This window comes from Stenella coeruleoalba (genome assembly GCF_951394435.1).
Source record: "Stenella coeruleoalba genome assembly, chromosome: 5".
Taxonomy (NCBI): Eukaryota; Metazoa; Chordata; class Mammalia; order Artiodactyla; family Delphinidae; genus Stenella; species Stenella coeruleoalba.
Window position 1 is genome coordinate 45,503,338 of NC_137150.1, and position 15,840 is coordinate 45,519,177.

Sequence of the window (15,840 nt, forward strand, 5' to 3'; positions counted from 1 at the left end):
TGTTTGGCTGAACAATCCCAGTTGAATGATTATTCTGGATACTTTCAGTCTTTTGAAGCTATATGGCTTCAGAGTTCCATAAACTGGAAAAATGGAGTCCACTGAGGACATTGCTGAGCTCCTGAACTAAGGCGTCCCTTAAATAACATTCCTGGGACATTTCTAATTGCAGTGTTGAGGTCACTTCTGAAAGCACTTAGATTTGTTCTTGTCAGTGGAGTGGCCCTGACTTTTCTACTACAATTGCTTATAGATTCACAGAATCACCTCTTCATATAAATCTGTGGCTTAAACCCTGTTTTTAGACATTTTCAAAAGAAAAAAATTATCTATCAGAGTTATATAAAATATATATGAATTTCTAATATTTCTTCATCTAAAAGTACATCTATGTTTAAAAGTAAATCTTTATCTTCCTGGTTGACAAGGGGACTTTGAAAACTCTTATAATACACCTCCCTGTTACCCATATTGCTCTAAGCTCAAAAGAGCACCCACCATTCTCAATAAACATCTGTCATCTCTGTGATCAAAGAGGATGTTCCTGTGGTACCCATTTTTTTTCCCCCCAGAGGGTAAGAAGTGGAAGGAGTGAGTGAGGCAACTAACTTTGCTTTCAAGGATGTGAAAGCATACCTCACATACTCTCAAGGAAGTTGCATACCTCACTTTTGCTCAGTTCCATTGGCCTGAATTTAATCACATGGCTACATGTAGTTGCAAGGAAGGCTGGAAGGTGTCATCACCTGCTTGAAAGCAATATGCCCTGCTAAAAATCAAAGTGGAAAGAAAGAGAGAAAGGAAGAGAGAATGGATATTTGGAAACACTAAGAAATTTCTCATACATTGTGCATATGTTGACAATAGGTTACTATTAATCTTTAAATTCTACCTAAAAATAAACATATTCATGGCCTTGTGTGGAAATTTATTTTACACTTTATTGAAATACATTAAATTATTAGATACAACTATAAACCCTCATAATTTTATAAATAAATAAGTCTATTTTAAAGGAGATTTGAATTAAATCATGAACTATATATTCCTCAACTCTGTGACAAAAATTATATGATAATTGATATATTCTTTTAATATATATATATAAAATCTTCTGTTATGTCTCTACATGATGGTTAAAGTCATTGAAGAAAGGAAATATTCTAACACATTTTCCTACAATTTCAACTTAAACTTCATACAATAATGGATTTTAATTCATTTGGGATACTATCCAGGGGAATACAGAGCATAAAATATGAAAATCATACTTGTTATACTATCTATTTTACCAACAGAAAAACTTACAGCCCAGATCTCTTACCTATAATTATAGTAAGACCCTAGTAAATAAAATGTCTTTGGGATGTAGCTTTAAAATTCCTATCGATCATCTGTGTGAAGATTCAGTGAGACATGGAAAATGGACCCAGAAAAAGTGCTTGAAGCTCATCCTGAGGATGTTATTCCTGAGAGAAAGCATTGCCCATATTATACTACAGTGATAGCACTGACAGAAGGGAGGTGGTTTAAGACATAATAGCATAAATAAAATATTTGAAGCTAACGTTAAAAACTTTTAGGATTGGCCCTTAGAATATGCATGTGGCAACCTCCTGCAACTCTATTGCAAGACACAGAGAATATCAGATTGAAATGGATAATGTATTGAATCTACAGGGACTCACTGGATCATGTACTTTGCATGTTAGATACATGTTTTCCACAGACTTCCCAGAACAACTGGAGCAATTTGGACTTCAAGTTATGTGAGACCAGAGCACAGAGTTGGGAATCAAGAGATAAGAATTCTGGTTCTCTTTCTTTCACTTAGTAATTGTAACCCTGAAAATCAATTCAGTTCTGGGTTTAACAAAAACATTGAATGCTTTGGACAAGATTATCTCCAAGGGCCATTCTAGCTCTAATAGCCTGTGATTATAACTGTCTCAGCTCTACCTTCCAGCATTCCTTTCTGGCCAAAATTCTTTGCTTGCCTCAATTTTTCTACCTCCTCTTTTACAGCATTTCTTTGGATCTTTTATTTTGTGAACCAGAGGAAAAATACACTGTTTCTACCAATGGATTTTACTAAACAAAGGATACAACTAATTATATTTTCTTTGTATAGGAAGTGTGAATTTTTCATAGGAGTGTATTTCATATCACTCCAGAAAGCAGGTGGTATAATGTGAAAAATCATTGATTTCTCTCCATTCAATACATTGTCTTTTTAAAAATGTCATCAACAACTTCTTTATGACCCTAGTTAATACTTATTTCACCATTCTGTTCTTCACTTTGACTCCTCTTTTATGTTATTTTTCTTTTTGTTGACGTTGGACTACATTTTACTAAAATAAGTGTGGAGTGTTCAAAATAATTAGTTGTAAACACTGTCTTTATACTCCTTTTTAAAATTTTTACTCAAAAAGAAAAATCAGTTAATCAATGGATTGTCACATGTAGATTGACTTTTTTTAACTTTTCATTTTATATTGGAGTATAGTTGATTAAGTGTTGTGTTAGTTTCAGGTGTATAGCAAAGAGATTCAGTTATACATATACATGTATCTATTCTTTTTCAAATTCTTTTCCTGTTTAGGTTGTTACATAATATTGAGCAGAGTTCCCTATGCTATACAGTAGGTCCTTGTTGGTTATCCATTTTATTTATTTATTTATTTATAGATCTTTATTGGAGTATAACTGCTTCACAATACTGTGTCAGTTTCTATTGTACAACAAAGTGAATCAGCCATATGCATACATATGTTCCCATATCCCCTCCCTCTTGCGTCTCCCTCCCACCCTTCCTATCCCACCCCTCTAGGTGCTCAGAAAGCACCCAGCTGATCTCCCTGTGCTATGCTGCTGCTTCCCACTAGCTATCTATTTTACATTCGGTAGTGTGTATATGTCAATGCTACTTTCACTTTGCCTCAGCTTCCCCGCCCCACCCGGTGTCCTCAAGTCCGTTCTCTAGGTCTACATCTTTATTCCTGCCCTGCAACTAGGTTCATCAGTACCTTTTCTATTTTAGATTCCACACATATGCGTTAGCATACGGTATTTGTTTTTCTCTTTCTGACTTATTACACTCTGTATGACAGACTTTAGGTCCATCCACCTCACTACAAATAACTGAATTTTGTTTCTTTTTATGGCTCAGTAATATTCCATTGTATATATGTGCCACATCTTCTTTATCCATTCATCTGTTGATGGACATTTAGATTTCTTCCATGCCCTGGCTATTGTAAATAGTGCTGCAGTGAATATTGTGGTACATGTCTCTTTCTGAATTATGGTTTTCTCAGGGTATATGCCAAGTAGTCAGATCTAAACTCCCAATCTATCCCTCCCTCACCACCCTTCCCCCCTGGTAACCATAAATTCATTCTCTAAGTCTGTGAGTCTGTTTCTGTTTTGTAAATAAGTTCATTTGTATCTTTTTTTTTTTTTTTTAGATTCTGCATATAAACTTTTTTATATGCGGAACTTTTAAACTTTGCATTACATTCGAGTAACATTGTACTTGTCAGCTTCAGCCAATCTGTTGCGTTGCCTGCCATTTATCTGGGGCTCACTTACTTTGCCTTTCTTAACCTAAGAGAGGTAGGCCAAGCACTTTTCCCCTCATCAGTTGGCAGGTGAATATATACATAAGATTACCTCATGCTATCCCTGCTCTGTGCTCCCTCAGTACAACCTACCGCCTTTCTTCTCAATACACATTGATGCTACTTCTAAAGCTGTGAGATTAAAAACAAATCCACATTTCCTTTTAATCTAGCATAATCCTATGTAAAACAAAACTGTCCTTTATTTGAGTGCCACTATTATACCAATTAAAGCAAAGATAGTTATAAATGACTGATTTCTATTTCAGAGTTTCTTTCTTTCGAAACAAGATGTAGTAAAATAACATTGTGAGAAAAGAACAAACTATTGGGCAAGCTCCCCAGTAGTTCCTAGAGTTAAAATTTACTCCTATTTCTAAAATGTTATGTATCATTACACTCAATATTTGTATTACATTTTCTCAGGTTAAGTTTTATAAGGATTCTGTAAGGTCACAGACTTCGAATTTTGGGGAGGAGAGGTAGGTTGTTTTCCAAGTTCAGATTCTAAACTTTTATTTTATCCTTGTAGGTTGCTACTGAACTAAATTAAAAACAGAAATAATTATTAGTCCTGACAAGAAAATTTTCTGTGCTGTCCACATCAAGCAATCATTGGATATAGTCTCCCTCTGGAAGGCAGCATGACCAAAAATGAGATGTCTCTCATTAGCGGAGGAAAATTCCTGGAAAGCCCCACAGCTACAGGCAATCAGCCTGGAGCACTGTCGCATCTGGGGGAATAAGTTCAGGTAATTACTGGAGGGGCATCTAGAGAGTGGGTCACAGTGTCAATGACAGCCCCCTTTGCACTGTTTGGAAACATTGTTTAAATAAAAACTTCTAGAAAAAGCAACTACAGGATTCTGATGGGCTTTTTTTCCTGGGGGAAATTTATAAGTGGGAATTTGGTGGGACAAACCACAGCACCTGTCATGATAGCTGGTCTTGAGGCCACAGTCAAAACTAGACTTTTTCTTACTTATCTTTACTATCCATTTTAGATTCCCCTCATTCTCAGCTAGCACCTCTGGGGTCTGGGTGGCTTATCTAGTGCAATAACCTCAAATTTTCATCTCTGAGGGGTGTTAGCCACTGGCCACTATGCCATTCTTAAGCCATGACTGCTGAACTTGTCTATTTATCATGAAAAGCAAGCAAAGGGTATTAAGAGGTGCCCAAGTGATGACCTAGAAGAAAACTGATTCCTCCCTGACCCACCCATTTATTATGCAACAGCAACTATACCTCTTGATTATCAGGAGTCTGGTTTTAAAAGGTTCAGATATAAATTTCAGCAACATTTCTGGTTTGACTCAAGTGTTGTGATTTCTCAGCAAAGGCACTTAGTATAGTTAAGGGAAAAAATGAGTACATTCAGGTTTCATTTTTGCTAGATATTAAGCTGAAAACCAATCTAAGATAATAAAACTAGCACCAAAATAAAAATTAGTGCTTTTAATGAAGAACATATACATGTAGGGGAGCAGAATTTGCTACCCCAAAATACATCTCTTTGGCATATTAATTTTTTAAGCTGGTTATTTTCTAAGAAACAGCAGACCTGGCAGAAACTCTGCAAATCAAGTGGGAATGATCCTTTTGTAAGAATCACTTACATTTATAAGAGGAATCTCCATTTGCAAGAGTGTATTCCTCTCTGTAACAGGAAGAGGAGGATGACCAAATCTCTAGAAACTCTTATCAATGGAGAAGGCAGTGAATTAAATCTGCATTAACAACCTTACCCTTTTTTACTGTGCTTTTTCTGGCAACCTCCCATAACTGACTCTCTCCACCCTAAATATCCTTTTTTAGTCCTTAGCTGAACCAAATATGTAAAGTGAAGTCTTCAGCCATTTTGGCAAGTTACTCAGTTTTCCTGGATCTCTCCCATGTATACAGGTTATTAAACTTTTGATTTTTTTTCTGTTAATCTGTCTCATGTCAAATTAATCCTAGACCAGCCAGAAGAACCTAAAAAGGTATAGAAAAATTTCTTCCTCCCTGACACACAAAAACAGGTCATGATTATTAATGAAGCAGTGAAAACGTAAAGGTGTTAGTGCAGCTTTAAAAAAGATAGAGGGTGGAGAACTGATGGAGGAAAGAGAAATGTTAGATAGCAGAAGAGTCCTCAGCAAGAATGAAGACTGACTACTGGATAAAATGGAAAAACAAACATATTTATTCATCTGATATATTGTTTTAGACATTTGGCAATGATGTTTTTCATTTGTGTCTAGAAAGATATATTTTCCCTGTGTGCTAGGACCAATAGTTGTTGCAGATGTTTTGTCTTTTGCCTCCTCAGTGCTATTGCCTAATGTTTAAAATGATCTGAATCCTTATAAGGCAGAGTAGCCCAGCAAGAGTTTTGATTTCCATCTAACCATCGAGCAAGATTCACAAATTTTCTAGTGTATAATTCCACAAATGGACAGTAGGCATACTTCTAAAATCATTGGCAGGAGAAAGAAATCTTGTGTTTTAAAAGAGGTAAAAGAAAATTCTCCATTATATTATGTATGCCCAGGAGTGAGATTGCTGCATCATATGGTAGTTCGATTTATAATTTTTTGAGGAACCTCCGTACTGTTTGCCAGAGGGGCTGCACCAACTTACATTCCCACCAACAGTGTAGGAGGCTTCCTTTTTCTCCATATCCACATCCTCGCCAACATTATTTGTCCTCTTTTTGACCATAGCCATTCTGACAGGTGTGAGGTGATATCTCATTGTAGTTTTGATTTGCATTTCCCTAATGATTAGCGATGTTGAGCATCTTCTCATGTGCCTGTTAGCCATCTGTATGTCTTCTTTGGAAAAAATGTCTATTCAGGTCTTATGCCGACTTTTAAAATTGTTTTTTTGATACTGAGTTGTATGAGCTCTTTATATATTGGGGATATTAACTCCTTACCACATGTATCACTTGCAAATATCTTCTCCTAGTCAGTAGATTTCCCCATTTTATGATTTCTTTCACTGTGCAAAAGCTTTTAAGTTTGAATATTTTATTAGGCAACAACATTTAAAATTTTTTTACTGGAAGGTACATAAAAAGTAACCATAAGAATAATTTACTAGGACAGTGAGGGAAAAACTACTTTGGTTGCAGAAATCCTGCTGTATCATCATGAGGTGGGAGGTAGATGCCCCACCCTCACACTCCAGGCCAAGGGAAAGCAATTAGAGATTCCTTCCCTGTGGACTGATACTCCAAGATGAGAATAGCAGGACAATTGAGAGAGGAGGCTGGACCCTGCCCAGATAGAAGACAAGAAACCACATATTCCTCAAATAAGGTCAAAAAAAGAGGGGGCACTACCCCATAGTAAGTGATGTCAACCTACCCATAGGCCTCTTTGGTGGAATCCATTCTTGGCTGAGAGATACGTGCACACACATGGGAGGATCCTGAGATATACCAAATATGGTATATCTCAAATATATATACCAAATATGGACTCTGAACCAGGCAAATCAAAATGATTGGCCAAAGAAAACCCGGAAGAAATGTCCCCTATAAGTGATTCAAACTACCATGAGGGCGCAACTCTCTCTCTTAGTCCGCCCGTGTGTCTATCCACACGTACTGTATTCTTTTTCTCCTAATAAACACTTTACTTGTTTCACTACTTTCCATCTTTGTGGGAATTCTTTTCTGCAAAGACGAAGGGCCAGGCCCTTGTCACTGACCACTGGTCTAGTGACTACGTTTTGGTGCTTTCACCATCATGACCTGACCTCAGTCTCTGGCCAGGAACGAAAATCCTGCTTCAAGCCACTGCAGGCCAAGGCCACCGGAGATCAATCACACCAACCAGCTACAGTTGAAACAAAATACCCTGAAACCAAAAATGTGGTACAGGGAATAGCTGATGTTAGGTGTTGGGTAAGAGAGTTTGGAGTTCTTGTTTAGTGTGAATGGTTCATGTAATAAAAACACTGTGTCTTCTAAATGGAGCACCCAAAGCCTATATGCACAAATTATGTTAAATTGCAGATTATAATACAAGTATTTACTATTGCAGTGCACCACTGGTGAGGTAAAGGTTACTGTACAGCTGAGTGAACATTGTCCAGCAACATTCAGCATTATAAAGCCAACCAAATGGAAAAGATTGTTATGAAGTTCATGACATCTTTTCATTGGTTATATATTCATAATTTGCATAAAATCAAAAGCAAGTTTAAACTTTGAAATGAAGGGAAAAAAGACAGTATTTTACTTTTTAGTATTTAGATTCTTTAAATAGGAACTGTATTATACCCATAGCCAATATAATGTCAGAGCTAGTGTTAAGCATGTAAATACAGGTTGATAAATATTGAGTATTATAAAGTTTGCATGAATCTACAAGGTTTTAAGGCCAGCACTGTCAGTGTCACTCCTGTCTGTTGAGAGCCGCATCTTGCTGGGCATGTGATGCTACCAACTTTGTCCTTGTTTCATGTAACTTCCTTTCATTCAGTGAATACATTTTTAATGCAACTCTTTCCTAGACTGAAGTTTATTTTTTTATCTATTTGGACTTTGATCACTTCATCCATTACTTGCTGTTTTAACTGATGTCATTTAAGTTTTATTTTTTCTCATTTTCTGCTTTGTGGGCTAAAAACTTACTATTCTCCAAAATAATCATATCCTTTTTCAGAGTAGCAATCCCAGACATTTTCTGAAGAGCCATCTGCTGCATTTCGGTGATCACATCTTTGTAGATGACATCCTTGTTGTCATATATGATCCACTCGAATGAAGGTGCGTTTCTGCTTGCTGAATAGTAAACACACTAAGGTATGGGTGTCAAAGAAGAGCTCTTCCTCCCAGAAGTGACAGCTCTCCTTTTGTGCTCTAGTGCAGTGACTGACAGAGGAATTAGCTGTCTTGGAGGAAGCAAGAGCTGCAGCTGCCACCACCACCACCAGGAAGCTGCATAGACAGCACCAGACAGGACGGGCACAATTTAGGACACAACTTGCCTCTATTTTCTGGGGGCATTCGCTGGGTGTCCCTGCCTAGCTACAGGGTTCCCAGTCTTCAAGTCCTAATAGTCTTTTGGGGCTGGTAATGCAGATCCAATTGATGACCTTTTGGACATGGTGGTACTAAAAGCCTGATTGGATTGGATGTTTAGAGAACAGGAAGCAAACAAGCCTCTCATGGAGTTTGGTTCTAAATTGAAACTGAGCATTTGCCCAGAAGATAAAATGTCCCAGGGAGTTTTGTTCTGCAGTAAGGCATATTGCAGTGTGCTTGTATAGGGGAATGATATAACTGAGGGGAAATTAATTATTCAGTAGGGAAAGGAGATACTTTCAAGAGCAAAATCTCTAAGTACATCAGAGAGTTGGGATCCCGGTCAGGACTGGAGTGTTGGACTTGGGAATGGGCAAGGCCAGTTTATGTATTGTAAAGGGGACTGGCAAGGTGGGGAATGTGGGTTCCAATGTTGTTTTATTTTTTAAATCTTGAATCTTTGTTTTTTGTTGCTGGTACTCCTTAAGTGTCTGACAGTTCTTAGATTTGTGTTCAAATTATTAGGAGATGACTGTACTAATTGCAAAAGGTATTTTAAGTGTATTTCATTGGAAGGAAAGGCTGCCTGCTGGCTATCTAGAGATATGGGTGGAATGTAGACTGGAGGTCTCACTGACTAGGGTGTTGACAGAGAAGAGCAAGCAGTCTGCCTCTCCACTATGCTTTTACAGTATGAAAGAGAGAGCACACCACACTCATCTTCATTTTGGGCAAAATTCCCAGCATATTGTTCACTATCTTTGGATATGATATTCTCAGTTTCCGTTTTGGCCAAATCTACTACTTCTCCAAACAGAGGAAGTAGGGAGAAGAATTCTGACACACCTGATCTTCCACATCAACGAATTCTTCTCAGGCCAATGTGACGTTAACACTGCTGTGTGATAAAACCTCTCCACTTTATTCTCAGAATTGAGACTTCCCCACGAAGCCTTTACCTTGAAAATTTTTTCTCTAATTGTCAACACTTAGCCTCATAAACCTGCTTTATCTTGTTGTGAATGTAAAGAAGAGTTATGTTTGAATAGAGAGTTACTTATAAGGTTGCTGACTCACCATTTTCTCTTTCAAAATTTTGCAACAGCTTTCTAGCCTTTCATTTTTTTTAACCCTTCCTCCTGAATGTATTTCAAAAGTGGTTGCTTTGATTTGTGTTTTGTTTCAGGACTCACTTCAAATTCAACGAGTCATTTGTTTTTCTGGGGAGGCATGTTATAAGAAAGTTATTATTGATATTTGCCTAGACTATAAGGTATAATATAAAAATACCTTTAGTATTTTCATGAATTTTTGCAATTAAAACAAATGTGTTCTGGGTTTTGATTTTTTAAAATATATTCTGAAAAGCAGAGTTGATTCTTCTTATATTTTCTCTTTTTATGTGTAGAAGAATTTCTAAGAAGATTTTTCCAAATGAAGCAATTCTTTTCCTACTTTCCCAACAAATGCTAAATATGGTAACTGTCCCTAGTGTCAGTAGAAGTTTTGCTTGTGTAAACTGACAAATCAGGTCCCGTGGGTGGAATTTGACAGCTGTATAATGCCATACTGCAAATTTCTCGACAGCTGAGCACAGGAAGTAATTCCATTTGAAGATTTGAAAGTTCAGGAGAAATTTAGTTGAGTAGAAGGAAATTTCGCGAATTGGAACATACATAGGATTTTGAAACTGTTTTTGTTTTTTCATTTGAAAAGTATCAATGACCACAAATTGTTAAGACCTCAATTTTACATTGCTAAGCATATACTGTTCTGCTTCTTTGTCTAACCTTCCAGTTTAGGGACTGAAATAATTCATGGTTTCAATAATAATTTTAAAACCTTTTATGGTCATAAATTGATTACCTAAGAAAATACTTTTTATTTTGTATATTAATGTAAAATTTAATATCTTGGAAAGAATACAAAGATAATAAATACATTTTGATGTTAGAATTAAAGCTTCCATGAATGACTCTGTTTTCAAATGAACTCTTGCAAATGAAATACTCAATTCGTTCTCTGGTACTGCTGAAATCAATTACATTGTTCTTTCATTCATTTGTTAATTATTAAGTATAAGCTATCTGTCCAGCAATAGTTTAAAAACTAGTAGTCAATCATAATAGATAAGATTTCTGCTCTAGGATTTTAGTCTACTTCAGTCTGTTGAAATAAATTTTCAAAATAATGTGTAATAGGAACTGTTACATAGGGACACTGTACGGGATTATTAAAAATCAGATAAACCCAGATTAAAATGGTAGCATTACCACTTACACACATAATAAGTTTAGCTATTCAATAATACTATCTTTAAAATTAAAAAGAGAATGCTTTTTTGTGCTTAACAAATAATAAGTATTCAATAAATTTTATCTATTATTTTAGCATTAACATCAGCTATAATTGTCCACAGTTATATGCTATGAGAGTGCAAAAGAGGTATCCCTATGATTACCTTGGAAAGCTTCAAAAGTTCAGTTTTATTTTCCTAGACTTTAAAAGAGTAATAAAAATTTTCTAAACATTCAAGTGTACAGATTTTCCAAAAGTTGAAATAGCCCAAGAAAGGTCTTAGTGGTTTTTAAGGAATTATATGTGTGTGTATGACTGGATGAAAGGGTGTCCAGCAAAAAGATAGAAAAGTTAGCTTGGATTCAGATAAATGAAATAATTTATGTGACATAATCACTAATACAGGAAACTTAAGATCCCCTAATTGGAATAAGGAAGATCCTGAACTTCTCCCTAGTACATTGGTCTTGAGAGACTACTGAAAATCTTGACCAACTCTGCAACTTTCCTAGATCTCTTAGCTTAAAAAGTATTATTTTAAAAAGAGATAGGGCTTTAAAAGAACAACAATAAAAAGAATTATATATCTTAAAGGAAAATAATAAAATTTTGATACTTAAATTTAAAAAACAGTTAGAAAAACTTTCCTACATCTATATCTGGGTGAGATAAACAATAAAAAGGAGAAGTTTTAGGTAAGTGATCATTCCAAAGATTTGGAGGAAAGTGAGTTTCTCATCAATTTTTTTGGGGGAAGAGTATTATAGAAACCTAAGTTGATGAGGTTTGGAAAAGAAAAAGAAATGTTTGGTGGCCATTTGGTAGAAGCAAATGGTGATCTTTCTTTGGCATATAATTAACTTCTGAAGAGTAATATTCAGCCTCGAGGGACAATGAGGCAGTTTTGAACTCCACCTTTTAGTACAGCTCAAGGCAGCTATTGGTGATGTGTTGTTTCTCAGAAGTAAGAGAACTTTTGTTACGCTTTAATTCGTACTGAACTCTTCCAGACAAAATTAACCATGCCCCGCTAATGTTTCTGTGTTTCTTCAGAATTTCTGGGGTCTGTGTTAGCTCTCAAATGACCTTGTTTAATTTATGAGTGAATTGTGCAGAGTGGTTCACAGGCACAGGAATGTAATATTGTAATAATTATATTAAAAGGATTTTTTATTATGTAGTTTCAGCTAAAGGCATGGTTATCCACACACTCCGGAGCAAGTGTCATTTTCAGCTGCCCTAGGAATGGGCTGTCCTGGTTACATATCTTATGGCCAGAGGGATGCTAAGCCCTGCCATACCTTCCCAATCCACCAGGTACTTAACATTGACACTGAACAAAACTTGGCATGTCCCAGAAATACACCAGGTGCCCCACAGACCCTTTTAACAATAAGAGATAGTGAAACCACTCAGTTTATAAAGGCAGAACAGCTATCAGAGTGAAAAAAAATCATTACTTTCTTTCAGCTTAAATTTTTCTTGAAGAAAATTTTTAAAAGAAACTTGTCTTTGTTCAGAGGGCCACAAACTTGGAACTTTCTACTACCAGCACTCCAATGTGAGCTTTCTTCAGCCCATAGTTTTCGTCTTCAAATGTTATTTTGTTATGTCACAGGTTTGTGACATATACAACAGGCTTGTGTTCTTGTAAAATTCACAGGCTGTAGACTGTAGAAGACTACTGTAAATAAGCAGAGAATCATTTATGTCTCTGAAAGGGCAGAGTATTGCTTTAGTAGATCAGTATGTTACCTGAGCCAAGGTCACACCTAATTGTGAGAAAACTGTAACTATGGGATTTTGATCTGGGCCATAGCAATTAATGTATACATATATCATCTATTGATCTATTGATCTCTATATATATTATATATATTTCATATATATCTCATGTTCTTTCACAATTTCACAAGACACAAAGTACAGAAATGTATGGGGATCACAATAATCTTTACTATACTAGCTATATAAAATACTTGTGATAGGATTTAAATGGTGCTGCCAGATGGACTACAAGAAAGGACACCAGCCTTATCTTTCAGCTATTTTAAAATTTGGCCTTTACAAATCTTTCAACCCTTTCCTGAAACCTCTTGATACAAAGGTGACAACTACTATAGATGATGATAGCCTCTGCATATATATAGAAAATCTCCTTTAATAGGTTCTGTCCTCAGATGTTTATGAGGGATGTATCATGAAAACAATGAATTTGTTTTTTATCAGCACAGTTCAGAAAACTAAGTTATTTATTAAGCAGAACAATAACTTAAGGACATAGTTAATTATCTGGAACTTTTTACTTAAATACAAGGCGCATCTATTACACAGATAATTGAAGGGACTCATGAGATTCCACATGGTATACTCATGTGAGGTTTTAATAAAGAAAAAGAATGTGGTATAGCAAGAGAAATAAAGCAAAGACAAATATCAGAGAAGCCCTGTTGAGTTACCAGGGCCCATTCTGAACTACACAGGATGCATTCTATCTTCCAACTATCAAGACAAAAATGCTTGATGCCTTGTTTTAAAGGCAATCACAGTCCTATACACAGGGAGGGGTCTCTTAGTCCCATCTGGTCACATAGCTAATATCAGCCTTCATGATCATGCTTAATAGCAGTAACCAAGAGATCATAATGGAAACCATGTAAAAACTATGAATGTGTATATTTTCTATAAACAATGTTGACAAGCTGGTTCAGCCTGCTCTCTGATCTCTCAGACCTCAGTATAGGATTATAATAATCATTATTTAGTTTGTTTCAATCACGTTTGACCAAGGTCAGCACCATGGCTTTAGGCGTCCCCTGAGATAAACTCCAGGTTGCCACAGAGCAGCTGATATTAACCCTATACCTACAGGAAGGAAAACCAATATATGTGACATTTTCGTACAACAAAGGCAAAAACAAGATTTATAAAAGGAATAAAATATTCAAAAGACAAAACCACAAGCAGTTTGGAAACAGTGAATTTTGAACATTTAGGAAGGTGGGAGATGATAAGTTATCACTTAGTAGAGGAGTCAGCCTGAGCATTTTATTCTAAATTAGGCTGACCAAGGGTACAAAAAAATAATAATTTCAGTTGTTTACAAATTCTGCCTATAAGATTGATGTACAGAGATGTTGCTGGAAATATACACCAGGTACTTTGCTAAAAGTTTTATCATAGGTTAGATCTATACCAATTTCCTTATCAGAAGTTCTTAATCAGATCTGGGGGAGAGAGAGAGATCAAGAGGCGAGAGGGTATATTTTACACTGTGGGATGCAGTTTTAGACAGAGCCCAGAATGCTCAAACATGGCTCCGTTTTAGACACTGACTATACAGACATGATTTTGTAGTCTAAATTACATCCTTGTTGTAATAACTATGATATATTTCAGAATATCAACCAAATTAGTATAAAAAGTTGTTACAAATTGCTAACTGAATTTGTGAGGATTTTTGATGTAAAGAAATCTAGAGTTGCTATCATAAACTGTTTCCCCAGTCAACTACTATATCTTAATTTTATATCCAACATAGGTTATGAGCTTCAGCAAAGCAAAGAGTTTGATTTTGAAATACCTCTCCTGTCTCTTTATTTAACATAATAGACATAAATAAGAAACATATTTTGGGTGTTTTAATACAAAATCATCACACTAATCAGTTTTAGAATCAAAAAGCCATTTGAAAATAGCCAGCACAGGAGGAATTTCACTGGGTATCTTCAAATTTCTTGCTTATTCTTGAAACATAATGATAAGCAGCTAATTGTGAAGACTGGCAAGGCTTTAAAATATAAATGCTGTTTCATTCAACCTCATTTTCTTGGTTTCTCACCACTAGACATAGGAAGGAAAAAAAGTAAATGCAAGTGAATACAGGGTTACGCTACTCTGCATAGGACAAATTCAATCAATTGTTCTAGAATTAATTCTTCATTAAAATGTATTCATTGATGAGATCTTTCTGAAATATATTTTATATTGGCTGAAATTACTTAAGATTAGTATCAACAAAAAATTAAATTTAAAAAATACTTTATAAAAGGTTGGCCTTATAGTATTAATTCTAAAACAGAATTTTAAAATAAGGAATTTTGCCTTCCTTCAAAAATATTGTTATTATTTATTTTAAAAGAATTATGAAAAAGTAAATCTGAGCTCCAGTATATGAATGATTGATATAAAATGAAAATGACCATACATACATAGTTTCTATTGACTGTATTTGCATTTGTACTGCTACCACTTACCTTCTGCAAAAGTTATTTGGCTTTTTTCCTTCTGGATAACCACCTGTAAGGTCTCCTCATGCTTTTGTTGTTAGGTATAATGAATTATAAACAAACATTCTCATGAAACACTGGTGACCCACATACAGATAATCTCTAAGAAAACATAAATCTGTCATCATAATAAGAGAACAAGCAAAAAAAAAAGCTTCACTCTAGAAAACTCCTGTAAAATTCCACATCTCAAAAAATAATTGACTAACTCTACCAGAAAAAGAGCAGATTTTGGTATAGATGAGGACTATACCATTAGCAAGCAAGGTATAAGAAATCTATTAACTTTAAAATTAAATTACTCTCTTCTCTTTTTTTAAATGGAAATGATGTTTTGTTTTTATTTCCATATATGTTAATTTCTTTTCTTTTTCACCTATCATCAAAGGTTAAGTTTCTGTTCCTTTATTACCATTTGACTGATCAATAACTAGATACACAGTCCTCTTTGTTTTGTTTTGTTTGTTTGTTTTAGATACATATTCTTTTCCTTTCTATAAGCCCTAGTGTTGTTTGATGTTTATCTTCTTTTATTAAATGTATGTTAAAATCATGACAATAAAATGATAGAGATTCAAATGTTTACTTATTTTTCCTAGAATTTTAT